The sequence below is a fragment of the Pan paniscus genome, chromosome 4 (assembly GCF_029289425.2).
Source record: "Pan paniscus chromosome 4, NHGRI_mPanPan1-v2.0_pri, whole genome shotgun sequence".
Taxonomy (NCBI): domain Eukaryota; kingdom Metazoa; phylum Chordata; class Mammalia; order Primates; family Hominidae; genus Pan; species Pan paniscus.
This window is the reverse complement of record NC_073253.2, coordinates 37,748,183-37,775,064: the sequence shown is the minus strand read 5'-3', so window position 1 is coordinate 37,775,064 and position 26,882 is coordinate 37,748,183. Positions and strand designations below refer to the sequence as shown.

Below are 26,882 nucleotides of genomic sequence, written 5' to 3'. Positions count from 1 at the left end.
GAACTAAGAGGATTTGAATTATCTGATCCTTTTATTAAAAAGAAAGGGAGCATCTAGTTACCTAGGGAATTGACAAATGTTTCAAATTATCTTCTCTTTAATAAGAAAACAATCTTATATACGTTGACTATGATTTTTCTAAACGTGTTTTCTAATACTTTTTATAAATTATATTTCAGTCTAAAACAACATTGTTCATGTGTTCACAACAGGGACAAAACAATCAAGTTAGTCCTAAAGAAAATATGACAGATTTTCCCCCAGAGCTTTACTGAGGTGTAGTTAACAAATAAAAATATGACAGTTTAAAAATAGAATCGGTAACTTGCTTTCTTTTATTATTACATTGGGAATTTTATATGTCTTAGGTCCTCGCAACTTGGGCATTTTCTACCAAAGTACTATGGAAATAATAAATCAGGCCAAGTGCGGTGGCACACACCTGTAATCCCAGCACTTTGGGAGGCTGAGGCAGCAGGATAGCTTGAGGCCAGGAGTTCAAGACCAGCCTGTGCAACATAGTGAGACCCTATCTTGGCAGAAAAAACAAACAAACATTAGCTGAGAGTGGTGGTGTGTGCCTGTAGTCTTAGCTACTTGGGAGGCTGAAATGGGAGAATCGCTTGAGCCCAAGAATTTGAGGCTGCAGTGAGCTATAACTGGGCTACTGCACTTCAGCCTGGGTGACAGAGCCAGATCCTGTCTCTAAATAAGTAGATAAGGCACAATTTTTTTTTGTCTTCCTCAAGGCTTTTTCTGTGAAGCTGTCTCAAAGGTTCCATTTTCAGTCTAGTTTTCCTCAACTCCATAGCTCTTACTTCTGCTCCCCACAGAACCACAGCCTATCTGTATATCTGCCTGGTCGGCATCCTCACAGGTTATCTCAAATACAAATACCTAAATAAATCACTGACCTAGGAGTTGAGGTGGAGAGGACAGTCTTAGCCTAGAAGATTCTCAGAAATCTCAAGGTCTAGCTTAGGATTTTGTGTTCATTGAACATTTTACTCCAAAATATATCTGAATTTGTTTTAATATAAAATAATGCTTCATTTGCCAATTACATTACATTTCCCTAAATATTTGCAGAAAATCAGTCCTCTGGAGGATGCACCACCATTCACCTATGGCTTCCCCAGCCTCCTGCCCCCTCAGCCCTAGTTTTAAAACTACAGCTAAAGGAATTTCGATGATGAGGGGAGGACATAACTTAATGCTTTCTGATCAAATGAATCCTGCTGAAGATTATTGAAGAGGGTGGAATAAGAAGACAACAGAGAAAGTGAGTGGGTGTGCCAATAAGAATGTACCCCATTGAAGAGCCAAAGCTTCCTAAACTTCATAGTAAAAATGAATTCATATTCTTTTCATTATATTCCATGAAATTAAATTAAATGTCACAAATTATTTTAGTTTATTTTAATTCATTCATCCATTCATTCACTCAGCAATTAATATTTTGTATGCCCCTTCACATGCCAGACTGTGTCCTAGGTACTTAAGGATACAAAAATGAAATAGAAGTTCCTACCTTGAAGCACTCACAGTCTGTGTGAAGGTACATGCAGTGAGACAGAATAGGAGCTGCAAACATAACTGTACATAGTGGGCACAGAGAGACCAACTCTTTCTAGGGATGCTGGCAGAAAACAGGAACCACAAAAAAAAATGTAAATAGTGGCTGAGCTGGGTTATTAAATTGGGGTTTAGGGAAGATCTAGACTTTTGATCCCTCAGCCCTCTTCCTTCACCTTGCAGGGATTCCTTAAGACCACTAAAATTTGGAGGGGTGCAATCTGAAACCTAGTGTCTTGTATATGTTCCCAATTCCAGGAAACAAAAGATTCCAAGTGCAGTACATTCAGAACCATAGGTAATAAGACCTAGAAAAAGACTTTTGAGCTCATTTAGGACAATGCCCCATCCTAGAAACAAAAAAATAGCCCAAGGCCCAGAGAGGTGTAAAGATAGTGCCAAAGGAGTGGAGCTCATTAGTGGCAGCTTGAAGCCTGTAACCAAGCTTGCGCCCATTCCACTGCAATACATGCCAGCACCACCCTTAGCATTCTCTGCTTCATTTCTAGCCTTTAGTCAGTTGAAAAATATACATAAAATTTTATCCATCATGAAAATATTTAAATGTGTTAACATTAAGAATATATAGTGCTTTTCTAACTATATTTTATTCCTTACAAAAAATTATTATAAATTTTAACCATACACTAAAATAGAGGAAATAGTATAAGACATTCTCATACCACCTATTGATTAAATTCAATAGCTTTTAACATTTTGGCACACTTGTTTTATCCCTCTTTTTGTTCTTTCTTTTTCTTTGTTACTGCAAATATTTTAAGGCAAATTTCTGACATTATGTCTACGTCATTTCAACCTTAAATACTTCTATGTGTTCTCTAAAAAATAAGGACTTTTTTTTTTTTACTACAATGTGGTCACAGCTACAAAATTAACAATGATCCCTTAATATCATCTAATAACCAATGTTCAAGTTTCCTTATTTGTCTCAAAAATATCTTTTTACATTTATTTTAGTCATTTTAAATATGTATTTCTATTTTACTGCAAAGTAGTATTCTATATTTGGATTCAGCAATCCAATTTTTCTTGCTTTTTATAAACTTCTATTCTGAACTGGTACCTTAGTTACAAGGGCCTTATATATAATTCATTAAATTCAGGCACACCTCCCTAATCCTGATCCCAGCCATAATATATTTTTAACACTTCAATGATTACTACAGATATCCTTCCTGCTTTTTCACCCCAATACACACAAGCTATGACTCCCTCATTACTTTCTCCAGTCTATTAAAATTACATAAAATCCCATTAAAAAGGCCTTTTTATATCACAGATAAGATCACACTTGCTATATATACAGTGATTGTGATTCATACAGCTGTAATTATAATTCAATAAGTCTAGATATTTTCTTGCTCCATCAATGCTAACATGATGATTGGGTTTGGCTGTACTCAAAATTTGATATGGCTCCTTTCTTAGCCAGTGCTTCCAATAGCTATCCCATATGGAATCTAGTTTATTTGAATTTCAGCTTGAAACCACATCTACTGTCTCTTTCCACATCTATGGAATCTTTTTAAACAAAAATGCAAATTTTCTCTATACTTATGACATACCTAGAAAATTTGAGCCCATAGTAAATATCTCAGAAAGGCCATCCCATTAGCCTAAGTTTAGTAAAAGCCAAATTCCAAGACCTCCTAGCAAAGCAGAAATATCAGTAATTGCGATAAATAAATATTAGTGGACTCAATACTCTAGTGAAAACATAGACTGTCAGGCCAGATTTTTAAAAAAATCTAATTCTGTATTGTTCAAAAAAGATACACATTAAGAAGGATTTTACAGTATTAAAAGTGAAAGGAAAGAAAAACATATACCATGCAAACATCTACAAAGAGGAAGCTGATATATCTGTAGTAATATCAAGCAGTCATATTTAAGGCAAAAAAGGAATATTAGAGACAGAAAGGAATACTTCATAATAATAAAGAACCCAATTCATACAAAAGATATAATAATGATAAATTTGTAGGCACTTAATAATGTGAACTCAAATATATAAAGCAAATGTTACAGGACTAGAGGTAGAAACAGACAAACCTACAATCATGAATAGAAGCTGATAGAATACACAGACTATACAATTTAAACAGAAGAAGAAGAAACTTGACCTGATTGATATAAATGGAATATTGTGCCCCAAAACTAAAATGCATATTGAGTTTGTTAAAAAATTCATTTTCAAAAATTGAGCATGTGTTGCAAAGCAAGTCTCCACGAATTTCCAAGAACTGATATGAGACAGAGTATGTTCTCTGACTACAATGTATCTAGGCTAAATGTCAATATTTTTTAAAACTTTAATATTTCCATCTATGTGGAAAATAAGAAATCTACCTCTAAATGATATAACAGCCAAAGAAAAAGTCATGGAAAATATTTTGAACTGAAAATTCAAAATATCAAAACTTGTAAGGCGTAGTTTAAAGGAATACTTTAAGAGAAATGTACACCATTAAATGCACACTAGAAAAGAAGTGAAACTAAAAATTAATAAGGTAAGTATTAGTCACAAGAAGTTAGGAAAAGCATAGCAAATTAAAGTCAAAATAAGAAGAAAATAATAAGGATTATATCAAAATTAGTAAAACATTAAAAAATCTTACAACAGAGGTTCAATAAAGCAAAACTAGGTAAATTGAAAACACTATTAAAGTTGATAATTGTATGGTAAGAATGACCAAGGCAGGACGAGAGAGAAGGCAGAGATTTACAACACATATATAGAAAAGAATAAATTACTACATACACCAACTATTAAAACAATATTAAGAGGTGGCTACTAACAACTTTATGACAATAAATTAAAATTTTAGATAAAACAAACTTCTTAGAAAATACAATTTACCAAAATGACACAAGAAGTAGAAAATCTAAATAGCTCATTAACTATTAAAAGAACATTAAATCCACCAAGGAAGCTTCAGGCCAGGTGGCTTCACAGGCTAATTCCACCAAACAGTCAAGGAAGAAATAATGTCAATCTTACATAACACTTCCAGAAAATAGGAAAATGAAGACTATCATTCAACTTCTTCTGTGAGCCTAAAATAAGCTTAATAGCAAAGCCTGACAAGAACATTTTGAAAAAGAAAAATTACTAGCCAACCTCATTCATGTACATAATTTAGAAATGCCAAACATAAAATATTAGCAAGTAAAATTCAACAACACATAGAAAGAATAACATAACATGAGCAAGGCATGTTTACTACAGAAATGCAAGGCTGTACTAACACACTAAAACCAATCCATAAAATTCAGAGCATTAACACAATAAAAGAGAAAAATCATATTATCATTTTGATAGAGAAAAATTACCTGACAAAATTCGATATCTCATCATTATTTTTTTAAAAAAGAACTTTCAGCAAACTACAAGAAGTGAACTTGCTTAATCTGATAAAGATTATTTATTTAAAAACCTATAGCATTATACTTAATGAAATATTGATGGCTTTCCCTCGAAATGTAGAATGAGATAAGAATGCCCACTGTCATTTCTTCTATCAACTTTGTACTGAACTTTGTACTGTACCAGTACAATAAGGCAAGAAAAAAATTAAAATGTATAAGAATTGGAAAGAAAGAGATAAAACCGTCATATTCATAGCTGACATGTATAATGGCATACATATAAAATACAAAATAATCTACAGAAAAAATATTAGATGTCAAGAGCAATTTTAGTAAAGTTGCTGACTACAAAGTCAATAAACAAAATCAATTTATTTCTATATACCAACAACAAATAAACAAATAGACACTTTAAGATGCCATTTATAAAGAACATCAAAAAAAGCAAACAAGAATAAATCTAAAAACTTGTAAACCTCTACACAAAGAAACGCTAAACTATTACTGATAAAAAAAACTTTAAAGGTTTAAATAAATGGAGAGATACACCATGTTCATGGATTCAGAGGCTCAAAATTATAGATGTCAATTCTCCCCCAAACTGATACAGAGAAACAATAAAACCACAATCAAAACCCCAAATTTTCTTAAAACTTTATGAGTTGATTATAATATTTTAATGAAAATGCAAAGTGCCAAGATTAGCCAAGACAATCTTGGAAAAGAACAACAAAGTGAGAAGACTTGCTTTATCATATATTAAAATTTATTATAAACCTACAGAATTAAGTCAATGTGGTATTGGTATGAAGACAGACAAACAGATCAATGAGAGAAAATGGAGAGTTAAGAAGCAAATCCAGGCATAAATGAATACATGGTTTATGAAAAATAGCAGCTCATAGAATGGTGGGGAAATAGTGATCTTTAAAAGATAAATGGTTCTGGAAAAATTGTATATTCATATGGAAAAAATAAATTTTTGCTGCTTCTTTACACGATGTACCAAAATTAGTTTCAAGTGATTTGTAGACCTAAGCACAAAAAACAAAACAAATAAATATTTTAGTTGGCAGCATGGGATAATATTAGTTTGGAAAATACTAACCATAGAAATGACTGACACATCTTACATATGTGTCATAAAGGCTTCTATCAAGATATAGAAAGGAATAAAGCAATAAGAAAAAGACAGTCACATACAAAATGAGAGAGAAAGAAAGATGCTCAACATCATTAGTCTTTGGTATTTACCCAGAACAGTTAATGTGCCAGAAAATGTTTAAACATAACTATTGGGTTCACAAATGTAAAATATAATCTTTAAACTGTTGAGTCTTAATTTGTACACATTTTATAAACACAGTCAAAACATCCCTCTTTGTCTGGGGAATAAAGACACTAAAACCACTACACATCATTTATTGTTTTTAGCCTTTGATCTCTGAGAGCAGGACCTACTTCATGTTGGTATCCTCAGCTCCCAGACTATGCCTTTCTCACATTAAATGCTCAATAAGTGTTTGGTTAAATTGAAGTTTTGAGGCCAGGTCAGTGGCTCACACCTGTAATCACAGCACTTTGGGAGGCCAAGGTGGGAGGATAATTTGAGCTCAGGGGTTTGAGACCAGCCTGGGCAACATAGTGAAAGCCTGTCTCCACTAAAAATACAAAAATTAGCCAGTCATTTTTGAGTTTTTTCTTTTTTTAAGAGTCATGGTTAATTTTAGCTGGACTGTCTGAATCAGGTCATTTCTATCTTGCTGAGTTCCTCTTACAGTCTCAGCTGGACCCAGCAGCCTTCATTTCCTATCCTAAATTGCCCCTCTTACGTTCTATGCTTGCTGTGGAGAAGAACTGTAGCTCTTAATTGTCTGTGGCCAGATCCTCCCACTCCATCTTCCCCTTCTGCACAGAACACTCCATGTCACTCTGGGGAGAAACATGCTATGTCCATGCAAAGGGTGGCCGTATGGATGTTTCTCATAAACACCGAGGTTTAGAATGTCAAAAGTCATGTCAGACCTTAAGGTAACAACAAAACTTTCTTGGAAATCTATTCCATGATGTTCACTTTGATGTCAGTTACAACTGTGTTGTGCATACATATATCTCGGTATAGTCACAGCAAAGAAGCAGGGATGACTAGCACACAGGGCTAATACTAATGACTTTATTTTCTACCACATCCTACCAATTAAGTAGTTCTCATAGTGGTTACCTGAATCACAAAAATTCTAGGGTCTTCAACTCCGCAATGATAGGAAAGGGAACAGTTGGCCTAGCTTCAGCCATTTATCCTGGACTCACAAAAACCATCTTTTTTCATTTGTCTAGTCTTTCCCAGTCATCAGTATTAATAAACGGCTGCCAGATGACAAGACGAAATTGCCTCTGCCCATGGATTAGATTAGAGTATTATGTTATAAGCTCAACAGCAGAAGTTTAAATTATGAAAGTGAGAACAAATGAAGCCTACTTGCTAAGATTTGCCTACCTAGCTGGTGTAAGACAATCTTAGCTCTACTGAGAAATTTACAGTGCATATTGTTTTTCTTTCATCTGCCCTTATAAGAATGGATAGTTCTGCAGTCAAAATTTTTGCCCAAGGATTTTACTATCACAATGAACTTTGGTCATCAAAGTTTGAGCCAAAGAAAATTGAAGGTGATTGGTCTAATCAGTTTCCCATTCCTTGGGAATGCCACTAAAGAATGCTACCCTGCTTTCTTGGCTCAATGCAAATAGCCTCATTTATTATGTGTATATCCAAGTTTATGCTCGTCTGAGGAGAATTATATTCAGAATTTAGATTCCAAAAAGCAAGCCCCCTGCAAGTCTCCTGATGATTAATTAGTCATTTAATTTCAATGTTTACTGAGATCCTACTGTGTGTAGTACTGTGCTAGGTGCTGGGGACCTATATCCCTGTAATATAAATATCCTCCTTGATCTCAAGGAGCTTAGAGTGCAATAAAAGAGATAAAAACTACCTATAAATGAAACAAGGACTCTCAGAGATTCATAAGCAAAGTGTTAAAAAAAAAGTAATGAAAATTATCTGGGGAGAGCAGAGAAGACTCCAGTGAAGATACAGAAGTTAAACTAGAAATAAAAATTCTGAAGTCAAAGATGAGGAAAAAAAGCCATCACCAACAAAGTCAAAGGGGCTTAAGAGTTAAGTACAGTCATGCACCATATTAACAACATTTCAGTCAATGACAAACCACATATATGATGTTGATCCTGTAAGATTATAATACCATATTTTTACTGTATCTTTTCTATGTTTAGGTACACAAATACTTACTATTGGGTTACAATTCCCTATATTATTCAGAAGAGTCACTTGCTGTACAGGTGTGTAGCCTAGGAGCAATAGGCTGTACCATGTAGCCTACATGTATAGCAGGCTAAACCATCGAGGTTTATGCAAGTACTCTCTATGATGTTCGCACCATGATGAAACCACCAATGCACTTCTCAGAACATACTCCTGTCATTAAGTGATGGATGACTATAGTTCAGAATTGTATTTTAAAAGAGAAAAGGCACTGGATGTTGAGTTCCAAGACAGGTTTTAATTCCTGCCTCATCTTTTATTCTCTATGGAAACCTGACTGGTAAGAAAAATGGGAATAGGGTTTGCTTACATGCAGAGGTGCTATTCAAAAATTTGCTATGTGGTATTATGGTATAAGCACTGACCAATCAAAACAAATATTGGCTATAATAATCAGTACAGACATTTTGGTGCATTCCAAGTGAATACTTACCGACCTTGCCTACATCTTTTTCCCTCCTATCTTCCTGCTTTAGAATTTAGGTTCCATGAGAGCAACCATTGTTAACCATTGAGTTCTGAAAATGTGACTGGGATTTATTTTCATTAGGTATGGTAAGACACATAGGCCCAGAAATGACTGATATGAAGGAACAAGTTTTTACTCACCAGTCCCTGGAAATAGGAGGCCTGACATGCCCATGCAGATCCGCATGGGGAATCCGATCATGTTTGGTCAGGAGGCCGAAGAGGAAGAGAAGAAAACATGGCCCAGAGCCTTTATTGGGGTTTTCACAAGAAGGAGTGGGTGTAGCAGGGTAGGTATAATGAGCAAGCTAATGATTAGACAGTTTGAATAATTTTGACGGACTCTGGGCTGTTGGAGTGCTTCCTAGTTGTTCAGTACCTGGCCCTGGGGTCATTTAGGGCAGAAGAAATATTGGCTTGTTGTGTGAGAGTTTGATAAAGGAGATGTTTTGGGGAGTGGGCTCTGGATTGGTTGGTTTGTATGTTAAAGATATGCTCACAGTGGAGTCATTTGATCTCTCTAGGAATTAGCTAGCCCTGGGAGGGTCGGTCTCTCCAGCATCAAGGCCTCAGCAAGAGCATCAAGAATATAGAAAATAAGAAAATATAATTAATACACACTGCTTCCAGCATGCCTGGTAAGTGTAAGTGCTCAACAAGTAGGTATTATATAGATGAATAAGTAAATGAGAGATTATTTAAATGTGACTGGAGTATAGAATAGATGAAAATATATATGGGACTAGGACTAAAAATGTATGGGTATTTTGGGGGTTTTATATAAACGTATGGGGTACAAGTGCAGTTTTTTACCTGCATAGATTGTGTAGATGTCAAGTCAGGGCTTTTAGGGTATCCACCACCCAAATAATATACATTGTACCCATTAAATAATTTCTCATCATTCACCCCCTCCCACTCCTTCATCCTACTGAATCTCTCCACTCTCTATTTCCATGATTCCACTCTCTATGTCCATCTATACATATTATTTAGCTCCCACTTATGAGTGAGAACATGCAATATTAATCTTTTGTGTCTGACCTGTTTCATTTAAGATAATGACCTCCAATTCTACCCATGTCGCTGCAAAAGACATGATTTCTTTTCTTTTCTAAATAACTTCCACTTCCACTTTTATTTTAGATTCAGGAGGTACATGTGCAGGTTTGTTACATGGGTAGTGTGACACTGAGATTTGGGGTACAAATGATCCTGTCACTCAGGTAGTGAGCATAATACTAAATAGGTAGCATTTCATTTCACCCCTTGCCTCTCTTCTTCCCTCCCCACTATAGTATTCCCCAGTGTCTATTGTTCCCATCTTTATGTCCAGGTGTATCCAATGCTTGGCTCCTACTTATAAGTGAGAACATGTGATATTTGGTTTTCTGTTCCTGCATTAATTCACTTAGGATGATGGCCACCAGCTACATCCATGTTGCTGCAAAGGACATGATTTTGTTCTTTTTTATGACTGCATAAGATTCCAAAAAGACAGGATTTCATTCTTTAAAAATGTACATTGAAGTCAGATGGGAAGGCTTGCATTCCATGCTAAGAAGCTGGTCTTGTAACAAATTTTAAAGTAGTTCTGAATATCCACTACGTGCCCGTAATAAAATCAGGATAATTATATTGGCCACTCAAGTAATGACTGGTAAACTAGAGAGGTTTTTGTTTACTTTTTCTCAGAAGTCTTTTTCTATATTATTTCACACCATCTGTCTCAGTGAGTTTGGGCTGCTATAACAAATACCATAGATTAGGTGGCTTTAACAACAAGCGTTTATTTCTCACAAATCTGCAGGCTGAGAAGTCTAAGATTAAGGTAACAGCCTGGTAGGGGCTCTCTTCCTGGTTTGCAGGTGGCCATCTTGCTGTATCTTCATGGGAGGAGAGAGAGAGAGATCATCTTTCTGGTATCTCTTTTTATAAAGGCATTCATCTCATCATGAGGGGCTCCACCCTCATGACCTCATTACCTCCCAAAGACCCCACCTCCAAATGCTATCACACTGGGGATAAGGGTTTCAGCATCAGAATTTTGGGTAGATATAAGCATTGAATTCATTGCACCATCTGCAGACAAAAGTGGAAATTAGCCTTCTATAAATATCAATTCATATTCTTTGTGCTCTGGAATGTCTTCCCTAATCAAGTTAATCTGCCTTTTTTATATTCTGTTTTGGATCATGCTTCTTAGACTTTAATGTGCGTAAGAGTCACCTGGCAGATCTTGTTAAAATGTATATTGTGATTCAGTAGATCTGGGGTGGAGTGGGGCTGATTCTGCCTTTCTAATAAGCTCTCTGGTGATTCCAGTCCTGCTGGTCTAGGGGGTGTACTTTGAATAGTAAGGTTTCAGAGGGTGGACACTTTTTTATTAAAAAGGCAATACAGTACACAAAACTGGTTAAGAGCAAGTCTGGGTTTGAACCCTGACTGCTGCATGTGGCTGAGGACAAGTTACTTAATCTCTCTAAGCCTCTGTTTCCTGTAAAATGAGGATAACAAATAGTACCAACTTCAAATGGTTGCTTTAAAAGGCTTAGCACAGTGTTTTATACTAACAGCTAAAAGAAAACACCACAATAGTGACAAGAATGGCAAAAATAGTAACCATGGTAATATTTAGGATAGAAGGATAATCACATAAACTTGGATTATATCCAATGAATATTCCTGACAGCTCAGTGGTCAGGATTCTAAGATGGTACCTAACCACCCTCCCAACAAATTTATGGCAGTCTGATTAAGATTTTTTCCTCCCAGTGATGGAAACAAGAGTAGGTTCTGTATAGCTGGGCCTTTACATACAGAACAGGCTCACAAAATAAAATACAAAGTAAAACATAAGCAATCTTTAAGAATATTACCTAGCTTTCCTCAACCCAGTGAGGGAGAAAAAGGGAAGATAACCAGCTAAGAGGGAAATGAAGGGTTATGGCATCTCATCACTCCTGATAGAATTCCCAGTACACTGTAAAGCGAGAGGGTGTCAAATGTTACTCTAGCAGCTGGCAGGACCCCGTGGGATGAGTCTTGCTTTGATAATTCTGCAAACATATCACAGCATATGCAATAGCAGCAGAAGCATGAACCCCAACTGGTCTTGTCTCAAGCTGCCTTGGGGATATATGGTCACAGAAATATCAGTTTAAGAATTCTAAACTCTTGAAACTTCTCAAGACTGGCTAGACATTTATAAGCTACGCTACCCAGGCCCAAGTAACCTAATGATCCTTTTAAAACATACTGCTAAGAGCTAATGACATTCTTACATTTCAAACATAGTTTTGTGTCCATTCAAATTGCTGGGAGGATCACATGATTCTCAGGCAACATGGTGAAACTCCGTCTCTATAAAAAATAACAAAAATTAGTCAGGTGTGGTGGCACATGCCTTTAGTCCCAGGCTCCTAGGGAGGATGAGGTGGGAGGATCACCTGAGCCCAGGTAGGTTGAGGCTGCTTTGGGCCATGATCACGCCACTGCACTCCAGCCTGGGTGACAGAGCAAGACCCTGTCAAAAAAAAGAAAAGAAAAAAGAAAAGAATGTAGGGAGGGAGGGAGGGAGGAAGGAAGGAAGGAAGGAAAGAAGGAAGGAAGGAAAGAAAAGTCAAACTGCTGTATTCCAACAAAATTGTATAAAACCTGTTTCACATTTATGGTATACAGGCTTCAACTAATGAAGGTGACATTTTGATGACTAAAAGGAGAATGTCTTGTTTCAAATTGGCAGAGGAAATGGGAGCCAAAGCCCTGGAAAAAGAAATTTTTCTAAAACCCCTACCAGTACAAAATCTGAGGCTACTGCTATACCAAGGAGAAAATCAATATAATTCAGTAGGGGGAAAAGAAATTGAGAAAGTTTACTACCAACAAATTCTCATTAAAGAAAATTCTATGTATGCACTTCAGCCAGAAGGAAAGTAATCTCAGGTGGAAAGTCTGACATGCAAAGAAAATTGTAGATATGTCATCAGAGTGAACAGACAACTTATAAAATGGGAGAAAATTTTTGCAATCTATCCATCTGACAAAGGTCTAATATGCAGAGTCTACAAGGAACTTAAACAAATTTACAAGAAAAAAGAAAACAACCCCAATATAAAGTGAGCAAAGGACGTGAACAGACACTTCTCAAAAGAAGTCATACATTCAGTCAACAAACATGAAAAAAAGCTCAATATCACTGATCATTAGAGAAATGCAAATCAAAACCATAATGAGATACCATCTCATGTCAGTCATAATGGCTATTATTAAAAAGTCAAAAAACAACAGATGCTGCCAAGGAGATGGAGAAAAAGGAATTCTTTTTTTTTTTTTTTTTGAGATGGAGTCTTGCTCTGTTGCCCAGGCTAGAGTGCAGTGGCGTGATCTTGGCTCAGTGCAACCTCTGCCTCCCAGGTTCAAGCGATTCTCCTGCCTCAGCCTCCTGTGTAGCTGGAATTATAGGCATCCACCACCACGCCAGGCTAATTTTTGTATTTCTAGTAGAGACAAGGTTTTGCCATGTTGGCCAGGCTGATCTCGAACTCCTGACCTCAGGTGATCCCCCTGCCTTGGCCTCCCAAAGTGTTGGGATTAGAAGCATGAGCAACCACACCTGGCAGAAAAAGGAACACTTTTACACTGTTGGTGGAAGTATATATTAGTTCAACCATTGTGGAAGACAGTATGGCAATTCCTCAAAGACCTAGAGGCAGAAATACCATTCAACTCAGCAATCCCACTATTGGATATATACCCGATGGAATATAAATTATTCTATTATAAAGGATACATGGACACGTATGTTCATTGCAGCACTATTCACAATAGCAAAGACATGGAATCAGCCTAAATCCCCATCAATGATAGGCTGGATAAAGAAAATGTGATATATATACATCATGGAATACTATGCAGCCATAAAAAGGAACAAAATCATGTCCTTGAAAGGGATATGGATGGAGCTGGAAGCCATTATCCTCAGCAAACCAACACAGGAACAGAAAACTAAATACCACATGTTCTCACTTATAAGTGGGAGCTGAATGATGAGAAAACATGGACACATGGGGGAGAAGAACAACACACACTGGGGCCTACTGGAGGGTAAAGGGTGGGAGGAGGGAGAGCATCAGGAAAAATAGCTAATGGGTGCTGGGCTTAATACGTAGGTGATGGGATGATCTGTACAGCAAACCACCATGGCACATGTTTACCTGTGTAACAAACATGAACATCCTGCATGTGTATCCCTGAACTTAAAATAAAAGTTGGAAATAAAAAAAGGGATAAAAAATGCTGTAAAAAGAGAAAAATGTAGATATGTGATAGAATGAAAACAAAACACTGATTCTTATAAAATAAAAATGAAAAGGTTTTGTGGAGCTAAACAAAAATGATAAAGTTCTATTACATAACAATAACATAATAACATATAAGACAGAGCATGTAAGCCAGGAGTGGTATGATTAGAATTAAAATGTTCTAAGATTCAACATAGTACTGGAAGTCCTAGCCAGAGCAATCAGACAAGAGAAATAAATAAAAGACATCTAAATAGAAAAAAGAAGTCATTGGCAGATAGGAGGCAGGACTAGATTTCAGCTCCAACTCGGATGGACAGAGCAGCATGTGAAGCTCACATTGTGAATTTTTGCTCCAGAATGACTGCAGGAATGAATCAGGAAACCTGAGAGGACCTGCAGACCCCCTGATGGAAGTGGATTGCTTTTGCCGGACTCAGGAGACACCCCAAATACTGTGCTGGTATCCATGGCTGAGAGACCCACAGACAGTTCACATCACAGTACTCTGTGCAGATAACCCCCACTACCAGCCCAGAGCCTGGTAGACTTGCTGGATGGCTAGATCCAGAAGAGAGAGAACAATCACTACATCTCGGCTCTCAAGAAGCCACATCCTTAGGAAAAAGGGGAGAGTACTACATCAAGGGAACACCCTGTGGGACAGAAGAATCTGAATAACAGCCTTCAGCCCTAGACCTTCCCTCTGACAGAGCCTACCCAAATGAGAAGGAACTAGAAAACCAACTCTGGTAATATAACAAAACAAGGTTCTTTAACACCTCCAAAAAATCACACTAGCTCACCAGCAATGGACCCAAACTAAGAAAAAATCCCTGATTTACCTGAAAAAGAATTCAGGAGGTTAGTTACTAAGCTAATCAGGGAGGCACCAGAGAAAGGCAAAGCCCAATGTAAGGAAATCCAAAAAACGATGCAAGTGAAGGGAGAAATATTCAAGGAAATAGATAGCATAAATAAAAAAACAATCAAAACTTCAGGAAACAATGGACACACTTATAGAAATGCAAAATGCTCTGGAAAATCTCAGCAATAGAACTGAACAAGTGAAAGAAAGAAATTCAGAGCTCAAAGACAAGGTCTTTGAATTAACCCAATCCAAGAAAGACAAAGAAAAATGAATAAGAAAATATGAACAAAGCCTCCAAGAAGTCTGGGATTATGATAAACGACCAAAGCAAAGAATTATCGGTGTTCCTGAGGAAGAAGAGAATTCTAAAAGTTTGGAAAACATAATTGGGAGAGTAATTGAGGAAAACTTTCCTTGCCTTGCTAGATACCTAGACATCCAAATACAAGAAGTACAAAGAACACCTGGGAAATTCATCACAAAAAGATCATCGCCTAGCCACATTGTCATCAGATTATCTAAAGTTAAGATGAAGAAAAAAATCTTAAGAGCTGTGAGACAAAAGCACCAGGTAACCCATAAAGAAAAACCTATCAGATTAACAGCAGATTTCTCAGCAGAAACCCTGAAAGCTAGAAGGGCCTAGGGCCCTATCTTCAGCCTCCTCAAACAAAACAACAGCCAAGAATTTTGTACCCGGTGAAATTAAGCTTCATAAGTGAAGAAAAGGTACAGTCTTTCTCAAACAAATGCTGAAAGAATTTGCCACTACCAGGCCACCACTACAAGAACTGCTAAAAGGAGCTCTAAATCTTGAAACAAATCCTGGAAACACATCAAAACAGAACTTCTTTAAAGCATAAATCTCATAGGACCTATAAAACAAAAATACAACTTAAAAAACAAAAACAAAAAAACAAAAAATCAAGGTATACAGGCAACGAATAGCACAATGAATGGAATGGTACCTCACATCTCAATACTAACATTGAATGTAAATGGCCTAAATGCTCCACTTAAAAGATACAGAATTGTGAAATGGATAAGAAGTCACCAACCATCTGCTGGCTTCAAGAGACTCACCTAATACATAAGGACTCACACAAACTTAAGGTAAAGGGGTATAAAAAGACATTTCAAGCAAAGGGACAATGAAAGCAAGTAGGAGTAGCTGTTCTTATATCAGACATAACAAACTTTAAAGCAATAGCAGTTAAAAAAGACAAAGAGAGACATTATATAATAATAAAAGGCCTTGTCCAAGAGGAAAATATCACAATCCTAAATATATATGAACCTAACACTGGAGCTGCCAAATGAATAAAATAATTACTAATAGACCTAAGAAATGAGATAGACAGCAACACAATAATAGTGGGAGACTTCAGTACTCCACTGACAGCCCTAGACAGGTCATCAAGAGAGAAAGTCTACAAAGAAACAATGGATTTAAACTATACCTTGGAACAAATTGACTTAATAGATATATACAGAACATTCCATCCAACAACTGCAGAACATACATTCTATTCAATAGCGCATGGAACTTTCTCCAGGATAGACCATATGATAGGCCACAAAATGAGCCTCAATAGATTTAAGAAAATCGAAATTGTAACAAGCACTCTCTCAGACCACAGTGGAATAAAACTGGAAATCAACTTCAAAAAGTACCTTCAAAACCATGCAAATACATGGAAATTAAATAACCTGCTCCTGAATGATCATTGGGTGAAAAATGAAATCAAAATGGAAATTAAAATGTTCTTCAAACTGAACAATAGTGACACAACCTATCAAAACCTCTGGGACACAGCAAAGGCAGTGCTAAGAGGAAAGTTCATAGCCCTAAATGCCTACATCAAAAAGTCTGAAAGAGCACAAACAATCTAAGGTCGCACCTCAAGGAACTAGAGAAACAAGAAAAAACCAAACCCAAACCCAGCAAAAGAAAGGAAATAACCAAGATCAAAGCAGAACTAAATGAAATCGAAACAAACAAACAAAAATACAAAAGACAAGTCAGCTTCTTCAAGAAAACACCGAGTGACGATGATGCCAGTGCAGCACGGGGACAGGTGGGGCCGGAGGCCCCAAGGGCCCTGGGATGGGGAACCGCAGTGGCTTCCGGGGAGGCTTCGGCAGTGGCATCCAGGGCCAGGGTCGCAGCCACGGAGCTTGCGGAGGCAAGTTGAGGACAAGGAGTTGGATGCCCATCACCAAGCTGGGCCGTCTGGTCAAGGACATGAAGATGAAATCCCTGGAGATCTATCTCTTCTCCCTGCCCATCAAGGAGTCTGAGATCATTGACTTTTTCCTGGGGGCCTCTCTCAAGGATGAGGTTTTGAAGGTTACGCCAGTGCAGAAGCAGACCCACGCTGGCCAGTGCACCAGGTTCAAGGCGTTTGTTGCCTTGACTACATTGGGGACTACAATGGCCACGTCGGTCTGGGTGTTAAGTGCTCCAAGGAGGTGGCCACTGCCATCCGTGGGGCCATGATCCTGGCCAAGCACTCCATTGTCCCTGTGCTACTGGGGGACAGAGGCTACTGGGGGAACAAGATTGGAAAGCCCCATGCCATCCCTTGCAAGGTGACAGGCCGCTGTGGCTCCGTGCTGGTGACCTCATCCCTGTGCCCAGGAGCACTGGCATCATCTCGGCCCCTGTGCCCAAGAAGCTGCTGATGATGGCTGGTATTGATGACTACTACACCTCAGCCAGGGGCTGCACTGCCACCCTGGGCAACTTCGGCAAGGCCACCTTTCATGCCATCTCAGACCTACAGCTACTTGACCTCCGACCTCTGGAAGGAGACTGTATTCACCAAGTCTCCCTATAAGGAATTCACTGACCACCTTGTCAAGACCCACTCTAGAGTCTCCATGCAAAGGACCCAGGCTCCAGCTGTGGCTACAACATAGAGTTTTTATACAAGAAAAATAAAGTGAATGAAGCTTGAAAAAAAAAAGATAAATCAAACAAAAAGCTGGTTCTTTGAAATGATAAATAAAATCGATAGACCATTAGCAAGATTAACCAAGAAAAGAAGAGCGAAAATCCAAATAAACTCAGTAAGAAATGAAATGGGAGATATTGCAGCTGACACCACAGAAATACAAAAGATGACTCAAGGCTGCTATGAACACCTTTACACACATAAACTAGAAAACCTAGAAGAGATGGATAAATTGTTGGAAAGATACAACCCTCTTAGCTTAATTTAAATCAGGAAGAATTAGATACCCTGAACAGACCAATAACAAGCAGTGAGATTGAAATGGTAATTTAAAAATTACCAACAAAGAAGTCCAGGACCAGAAGGATTCACAGCAGAATTCTACCAGAAGTTCAAAGAAGAATTGGTACCAATCCTATTGACACTATTCCACAAGATAGAGAAAGAGGGACCCCTCCCTAAATCATTCCATGAAGCCAGTATCACCCTAATACAAAAACCAGGAAAGGACATAACCAAAAGTGAAAACTACAGACCAATAGCCCTGATGCACATGATGCTAAAATCCTTAACAATATACTAGCTAACCGAATCCAACGAAATATCAAAAAGATAATCCACCATGATCAAATGGGTTTCATACCAATGATGCAGGGATGGTTTAACATACACAAGTCAATATATGTGATACATCACATAAACAGAATTAAAAACAAAAATCACATGATCATCTCAATAGATGCAGAAAAAGTATTCAACAAAATCAGCATCCCTTTATGATTAAAACTCTCAGCAAAATCGGCATACAAGGATCATACCTCAGTATAATAAAAGTCATCTATGACAAACCGGCAGCCAACATAATACTGAATGGGGAAAAGTTGAAAGCATTCCCTCTGAGAACTGGAACAAGACAGGGATGCCCACTCTCACTACTCTTCTTCATCATGGTACTGGAAGTCCTAGGTAGAGCAATCGGACAAAAGAAAAAAATAAAGGGCATCCAAATCAGTAAAGAGGATGTCAAGCTATCACTGTTTGCTGATGATATGACCATTTATCTAGAAAACCCTAAAGACTCCTCCAGAAAGCTCCTAGAACTGATAAAAGAATTCAGCAAAGTTTCTGGATACAAATTACTGTATACAAATCAGTAGCTCTTCTATACACCAACGGTGACCAAGCTGAGAATCAAATCAAGAACTCAACCCCTTTTACACTAGCTACAAAAAAAAAAACAAACAAAAAATAAACTTAGGAATATACCTAATCAGGGAGGTGAAAGATCTCTACAAGGAAAATTACAAAACACTGCTGAAAGAAAACATAGATGCCACAAACAAATGGAAACACAGTCCATGCTCATGGATGTGTAGAATCAATATTGTGAAAATGACCATACTGCCAAAAGCAATCTACAAATTCAGTGCAATTCCCATCAAAATACCACCATTATTCCTCACAGAATTAGAAAAAATAATTCTAAAATTCATATGGAACCAAAAGAGAGGCCTCATGGCCAAAGCAAGGCTAAGCAAAAAGAACAAATCTGGAGACATCACATTACCTGATTTCAAACTATACTATAAGGCCATAGTCACCAAAACAGCATGGTACTGGTATAAAAATAGGCATATAGACCAATGGAACAGAATAGAGAACCCAGAAATAAACCCAAATACTTACAGCCAACTTATCTTCAACAAAGCAAACAAAAACATAAAGTGGGGAAAGGACACCCTTTTCAACAAATGATGCTGGGATAATTGGCAAGCCACACATAGGAAAATGAAACTGGATCCTCATATCTCACCTTATACAAAAATAACTCAAGATGGATTAAGTACTTAAATCTAAGACCTGAAACTATAAAAATTCTAGAAGATAACATTGGAAAAACTCTTCTAGACATTGGCTTAGCCAAGGATTTCATGACCAAGAACCCAAAAGCAAATGCAATAAAAACAAAGATAAATAGCTGGGACATAATTAAACTAAATAGCTTTTGCACAGCAAAAGGAACAGTCAGCAGAGTAAACAGACAACCCACAGAGTGGGAAGAAATCTTCACAATCTATACATCTGACAAAGGACTAATATCCAGAATCTACAATGAATTCAACAAATCAATAAGAAAAAAAAAATCTCATCAAAAAGTGAGCTAAGGACATGAATAGACAATTCTCAAAAGAAGATATACAAATGGCCAACAAACATGTGAAAAAATGCTTGACATCACTAACGATCAGGGAAATGCAAATCAAAACCACAATGTGATACCATCTTACTCCTGCTAGAATGGCCATAACCAAAGAATCAAAACCACAATGTGATACCATCTTACTCCTGCTAGAATGGCCATAATCAAAGAATCAAAAAATAGTAGATGTTGGCATGGATGCTGTGAACAGGGAACATTTCTATGCTGCTGGTGGGAATGTAAACTAGTACAACCACTATAGAAAACAGTGTGGAGATTCCTTAAAGAACTAAAAGTAGAACTACCATTTGATCCAGCAATCCCACTGCTGGGTATCTATCTAGAGGAAAAGAAGTCATTATATGGAAAAGATACTTGCACATGCATGTCTATAGCAGCACAACTCACAATTGCAAAATCATGGAACCAACCCAAATGCCCATCAGTCAATGAGTGGATAAAAAAAACTGTGGTATATATATATATATATACGATGGAATACTACTCAGCCATAAAAAGGAATGGATTAATGGCATTTGCAGTGATCTGGATGAGATTGGAGACTATTATTCTAAGTGAAGTAACTCAGGAATGGAAAACCAAACATTGTATGTTCTCGCTTATAGTGGGAGCTAAGCTATGAGGATGCAAAGGAATAAGAATGACACAATGGACTTTGGGGACTCAGGGGGAAAGGGGGGAAAGGGGATGAAGGATAAAAGACTACAAATAGGGTGCAATGTATACTGCTTGGGTGATGGGTGCACCAAAATCTCACAAATCACCACTAAAGAGCTTACTCATGTAACAAATATTACCTGTTCCCCAATAACCTATGGAAATTTAAAACAAAAGAAAAATAATAAGTCAAATTATCTTTCTTCACTGATGATATGATTATATACCTAGAAAACCCTAAAGACTCTATCAAAAGGCTCCTGAAACTGATAAATGACCTCCGGGAAAGTTTCAGGACACAAAATCAATGTACACAAATCAGTAACATTTCTATACAACAATAGCATTCAAGCTGAGAGCCAAATCAAGAACATAATCTCATTTTACAATAGCCGCTCCAAAAAAAACACCCCCCAAAAAACAAACCTAGGTACACATCTAGTTAAGGAGGTGAAAGATCTCTATGAGGAGAACTACAAAATGCTGCTGAAAGAAATCATAGACAACACGAACAAATGAAAAAACATTCTATGCTCATGGATTGGAAGAATCAATATTATTAAAATGGACATAGCCCAAAGCAATCTATAAATTCAACACTATTCCTATCAAGCTACCAATGTCATTTTTCACAGAATTAGAAAAAACTTCTGAAATTAAATAGCTATAGCAATCCTAAGCAAAAAGAGTGAAGCAGGAGGCATCACATTACCCAACTTCAAATTATTCTATAAGGCTACAGTAACCAAAACAGCATGGTACTAGTACAAAAACAGACACATAGACCAATGAAACAGAATAGAAAACCCAGAAATAAAGCTGCACACCTGCAACCATCTGATATTCAAGAAAGTTGACAAAAATAAACAATAGATAAAGGACTGTATTCAACAAATGGTGCTGAGATAGCTGGCTAGCCATAACCAGAAGAAAAAAAAAAGGACCTCGACATTTCACCATATATAAAAATTAACTCAAGGTGGATTAAAGATTTAAATCTAAGACCTCAAACTATAAGAATCCTCAAAGAAAACCCAGGAAATACCATTCTGGACATTGGCCTTGGGAAAGAATTTGTGACTAAATTCTCAAAAGTAATTGCAGCATAAACAAAAATTGACAAGTGTGATCTAATTAAACTAAATAGTTTCAGCACAGCAAAAAAATGATCAACAGATTTAATAGACAACTTACAAAATGGGAGAAAATATTTGCAAACTATTCATCCAACAAAGGTCTAATATCCAGAATCCATAAGTAACTTCAACAATTCAACCAGCAAAAAACCAAACATTCCCTTTAAAAGATAGGCAAAAGACATGAACAGACACTTCCCAAAAGAAGACAAAAAAGTGGCCAACAAACGTAATGGGAAAATGCTCAACAGAGAAATGCAAATCAAATCCATGATGAGATACCATCTGACACTAGTCAAAATGGCTATTGTTAAAAAGCCAAAAATAACAGATGCTGGCAAGCCTGTGGAGAAAAGAGAATGCTTATACACTGTTGGTGGGAATGTACGAATTAGTTTAATCACTGTGGAATGCAGTTTGGAGATTTCACATAAAACTGAAAACAGAACTGCCATTTGACCCAGAAATCCCATTACTGAATTATAACCAAAGACAAATAAATCATTCTACCAAAAAGACACATGTACTCATATGTTCATCACAGCACTACTCATAATAGCAAAGACATGGAGTCAATCTAGATGCCCATCAATGTTGGCCTGCATAAAGAAAATATAGTACATGTATACCATGGGATACTATGCAGCCATATAAAGGAATAAAGTCATGTCCTTACCTAAGCAAATTAATGCAGGAACAGAAAACCAAATACCACACGTTCTCACTTATAAGTGGGAGCTAAGCATTGGGTAAACATGACATAAAAACGGGAACAATAGACACTGGGGCCTCCTAGAGGAAGGAGAGAGAGAGGGGAGTAAGGGCTGAAAAGTACTAGGCTATTGAGTACTAGGCTCACTACCTGGGTGACAGGATCATTTGTACCCAAAACCTCAGCATCATGCTATGTACTCACGTAACAATCCTGCACAGTACCCTGTGAATTGAAAATAAAATCTGAAATTATAAAATAAAATTTCAGAAAGAAAGAATAAAATAAAATAAAATGTCCTAAGGATTTTGTATGTTTAAGAAGGGGGCAAAAATATTAATTCATGTTAGATTTTGATAAATGATATTCAAAAGCTAATTTTAGAATGATTAACAAAGTAAAAATAATATAGCATAAAATTTCCTTACTAGCTGGGTGTGGTGGCTCATGCCTGTAATCCCAGCACTTTGGGAGGCTGAGGCAGGAAGATCACCTGAGGTCAGGAGTTTGAGGCCAGCCCGGCCAACATAGCGAAACCCTGTCGCTACTAAAAACACAAGAATTAGCCTGGTGTGGTGGCGCTCACCTGTAATCCCAGCTACTTGGGAGGCTGAGGAATGAGAATTGCTTGAACCCAGGAGGTAGAGGCTGAAGTGAGCTGAGATTGCACCACTGCACTCCAGCCTGGATGACAGAGTGAGACTCTGCCTCAAAAAATAAAAAAATAAAGCCTGGGCACGGTGGCTGTTGCCTGTAGTACCAGCACTTCGGGAGGCCGAGGTGGGTGGATCACCTGAGGTCAGGAGTTTGAGACCAGCCTGGCCAACATGGTGAAACCCCTTCTCTACTAAAAATACAAAAACTAACTGGGTGTGGTGGCACGAGCCTGTAATCCCAGCTACTTGGGAGGCTAGAGGCATGAGAATCGCTTGAACTGGGGAGGCGGAGGTTGCAGCGAGCCGAGATCGTGCCACTGCACTCCAGCCTGGGCAACAGAGCAAGACTCTGTCTCAAAAAATAAAATAAAATAAAATAAAATAAAATAAAATCTCCTAACTAGTAGGGAAAAAATTGAATGAGAAAAAAATGCAATTGATGCAGGGGAGGACAAGAAAGACCATAGAAAAGGTAGGGCAAATACAAACCACTAAATAAAATTGTCAAAATAAATCTAAATATATTAGTAATTTAAATAAATATAAAGACACATAAAAATCAATTATAGTAACAGTGAACATGCAGAAGCTGACATTAAAAACACAGGGCAATTTACAATCACTCCAAGGAAAATGAAATACTTATGCATTTACTTAACATGTGCAAGATCTATATGCTACAAATTACAAAATGCTGATTTTGTGAAAGTCAAAGAAGACTTAAATAAATGAAGAGATATATCATGTTTATGAAGTGGAAGACTCAGTTTAGTAATGCTGTCAATTCTCCCCAAATCGGTCTATAGTTTAGTGTAACTCCTATCAAAATCCCAGCAATATTTTTTTCATAGACCTAGGCAAGCTTATGCTAAAATATATATGAAAAGGCACAGGCCCTGAATAGCTAAAGCAATCTTGACAGAGAAGAAAGACAAAGAAATGGGAGAAACTACTCTACCCATATTAAGCCTGGCTATATAATTACTGTAATCAAGAGAGTGTGCTGTGGGCAGAGGGGTAGACACATGAATCAACGGAGCAGCACAGGATACCCAGAAATAGATTCACACAGTCTGCTACACTGACTTGACAAAGGTGCAAAACCAATTTAAAGGAGGAGGAATAACCTTTTCAACAAATGATGCTGGAACAATTGCATATCCATATGGGGAAAAAAACCCTAGACCTAAATTTCATGCTTTATATAAAAAATGAGCTTAAATTGGATCACAGGCTTAAATGTAAAACAAACCTATAAGACTTTCAGCAAAACACATGGAAGAAAGTTGTCAGGATCTGGCGCTAAGCCAGTAGTTGCCAGACTTGACACCAACTGCATGATCCATAAAAAGAAAAACTGATGAATTGGACCTCCCTGAAATTAGAAATGTTTGTTCTGTGAAAGCCATATAAAGAGGATGAAAAGGAAAACTACACACCAGGAGAAAATATTTGCAAGTCATATGCCTTAGTCCTTTTTTGCTGCTATAACAAAATACCTCAAACTGGGTAATTTATAAAGAACAGACATTTATTTTTCACAGCTCTGGAGGATGGGAAGTCCAAGATTTAATCACCAGCATTTGGTATCTGGTGAGGCCTCCATCTCCACTTTCAACCAAGATGGAGCCCTGTTGCTGCATCCTCTTGAGGGGACAAATGCTGTGTTCTCAAATAGCTGAAGGGATGTAAAGGGCAAAAAGGGCCTAAGCTAGTTCCCTCCAGCTAGGCACCAATTCATTCATGAGAGCAGAATCCCCCTGACTTAATCACTTCCCCAAAAGACCCCACCTCTCAATACCATCATAATGGGGATTAAGTTTCAACACATGAATTTTGGAGGGAATGCCATCTTTCAAATCATAGCACCAAATATCTAGCAAAGAACTTACACATTTTAAATTCTAGAATATGTAAAGAACTCTCAAAACTCAACATTAAAAAAATCTATTAAATGAACAAAAGACATAAACAGACATTTACCAAAGATGATAAAAATAAGCACACGAAAAGATATTCAATATCATAAACTGTTAGGAATCTTTAAATTAAAACTACAATGAGATACCACTACACACATATCAACATGACTAAGATTTTAAAAAATAACACCACCAAATGCTGGCAAGGATGCAGAGAAACTGGTTCACTCATACATTACTGGTGGGAATGTAAAATGGTAAGCCACTCTGGAAAAGAGTTTAACAGTTGTTTAAAATGTTAAACTTGCAACTACCATACAACCCAATAATTGCACTCCTGGACATTTATGCCAGAGGAATGAAAGTTATTTTAACATAAAAACCTAAATAATTAATGGTTATAGCAGCTTTATTTGTTATTGCTAAAAACTGGAAGTCAACAGATGGTTAAAGAAATTGTGGTATATGCACAACATGGAATTCTACTAAGCAATAAAAATAAATAGTTGGTTGATACATATGACTTGGATGTCTCTAGGGAATTCTGCTGAGTACAATGATATAGTGTTTTATAATCCCCAAAAGTTACACAATACATTATTCCATGCATATAAAATTTGGGGAGTGCCAAATTTTAGAAATGGAGGATCGATTAGTGGTTGCCAGATGGTAGAGATTGGTGAGGGGAGGTAGGGAAGTAGTTGTTCTGGTCTGAATGTTTCTGTCCCCCTGAAATTCTTATGTTAAAATCTAATCACCAGTGAGATGGTATTAGAAAGTGGGACCTTTGGGAGGTGATTAGGTCATAACGGTAGAGCCCTCGTGAATAGGATTAGTGCTCTTGTAGAAGAGATCCCAGAGAGCTAGCTCACCCTTCCCACCATGTGAGGACACAACTACAAAGTACCTTTCTAGGAGACAGGCCCTCTCCAGAAACTGAATCTGCTGATGTATTGATCTTGGACTTCCCAGCCTCCAGAACTATCAGAAATAAATTTGTTATTATTATATAGTATAAATTGTTTATAATTTATAATATAATTTATAACTTATGTAATATAATTTCTGTTGTTTATAAGTTTATAGTATTTTGTTATAGCAACCCAAATGGACTAAGACAGTGGTGTAGTTATAAAGAGCAACAGGAAGGATCCTTGTTGTGCTGGAACTGTTTAGTATCTTGAACAGTGGTAGTGGATACAAGAATCTACATAGCTGATAAAAGTGCCTAGAGGCCGGGTGGGGTGGCTCATGCCTGCAATCCCAGCACTTTGGGAGGCTGAGGTGGGTGGATCACTTGAGCCCAGGAATTCGAGACCAACCTACAAAATATACAAAAATTAACTGGGCACAGTGGCATACACCTGTAGCCCCAGCTACTCAAGAAGCTGAGGTGGGAGGATTCATTGATCCCAGAAGGTGGAGGCTGTACCTGATTGTACCACTGCATTCCAGCTTGGGTGACACAACAAGACCCTGTTTCAGAAAAAAAAAATACAAGTATATAGAACTTAACACACACACTCGTACAATTCAAACTGGAAAAATCTAAATAAAATCAGTGAATTGTATTAATTTTCTGGTTGTAATACTATGCTATTATTTTCAAAAATGTTACCATTGGAGGAAACTGGGCAAAGCGTACAAAGGATCTTTCTGCGTTGTATCTTA

The 26,882-nt window shown here is 37.3% G+C and overlaps 1 protein-coding gene and 1 pseudogene across 1 annotated transcript in view; one reads left to right on the top strand and one right to left on the bottom strand.

The window, feature by feature from the left end:
- The window catches only part of WDR41 (WD repeat domain 41), a 184,153-nt gene that overhangs the window by 91,612 nt on the left and 65,659 nt on the right, over positions 1-26,882 (bottom strand). The gene's annotated exons all lie outside the window — the stretch shown is intronic.
- LOC134730400 (small ribosomal subunit protein uS5-like) lies at positions 16,532-18,433 on the top strand (annotated as a pseudogene).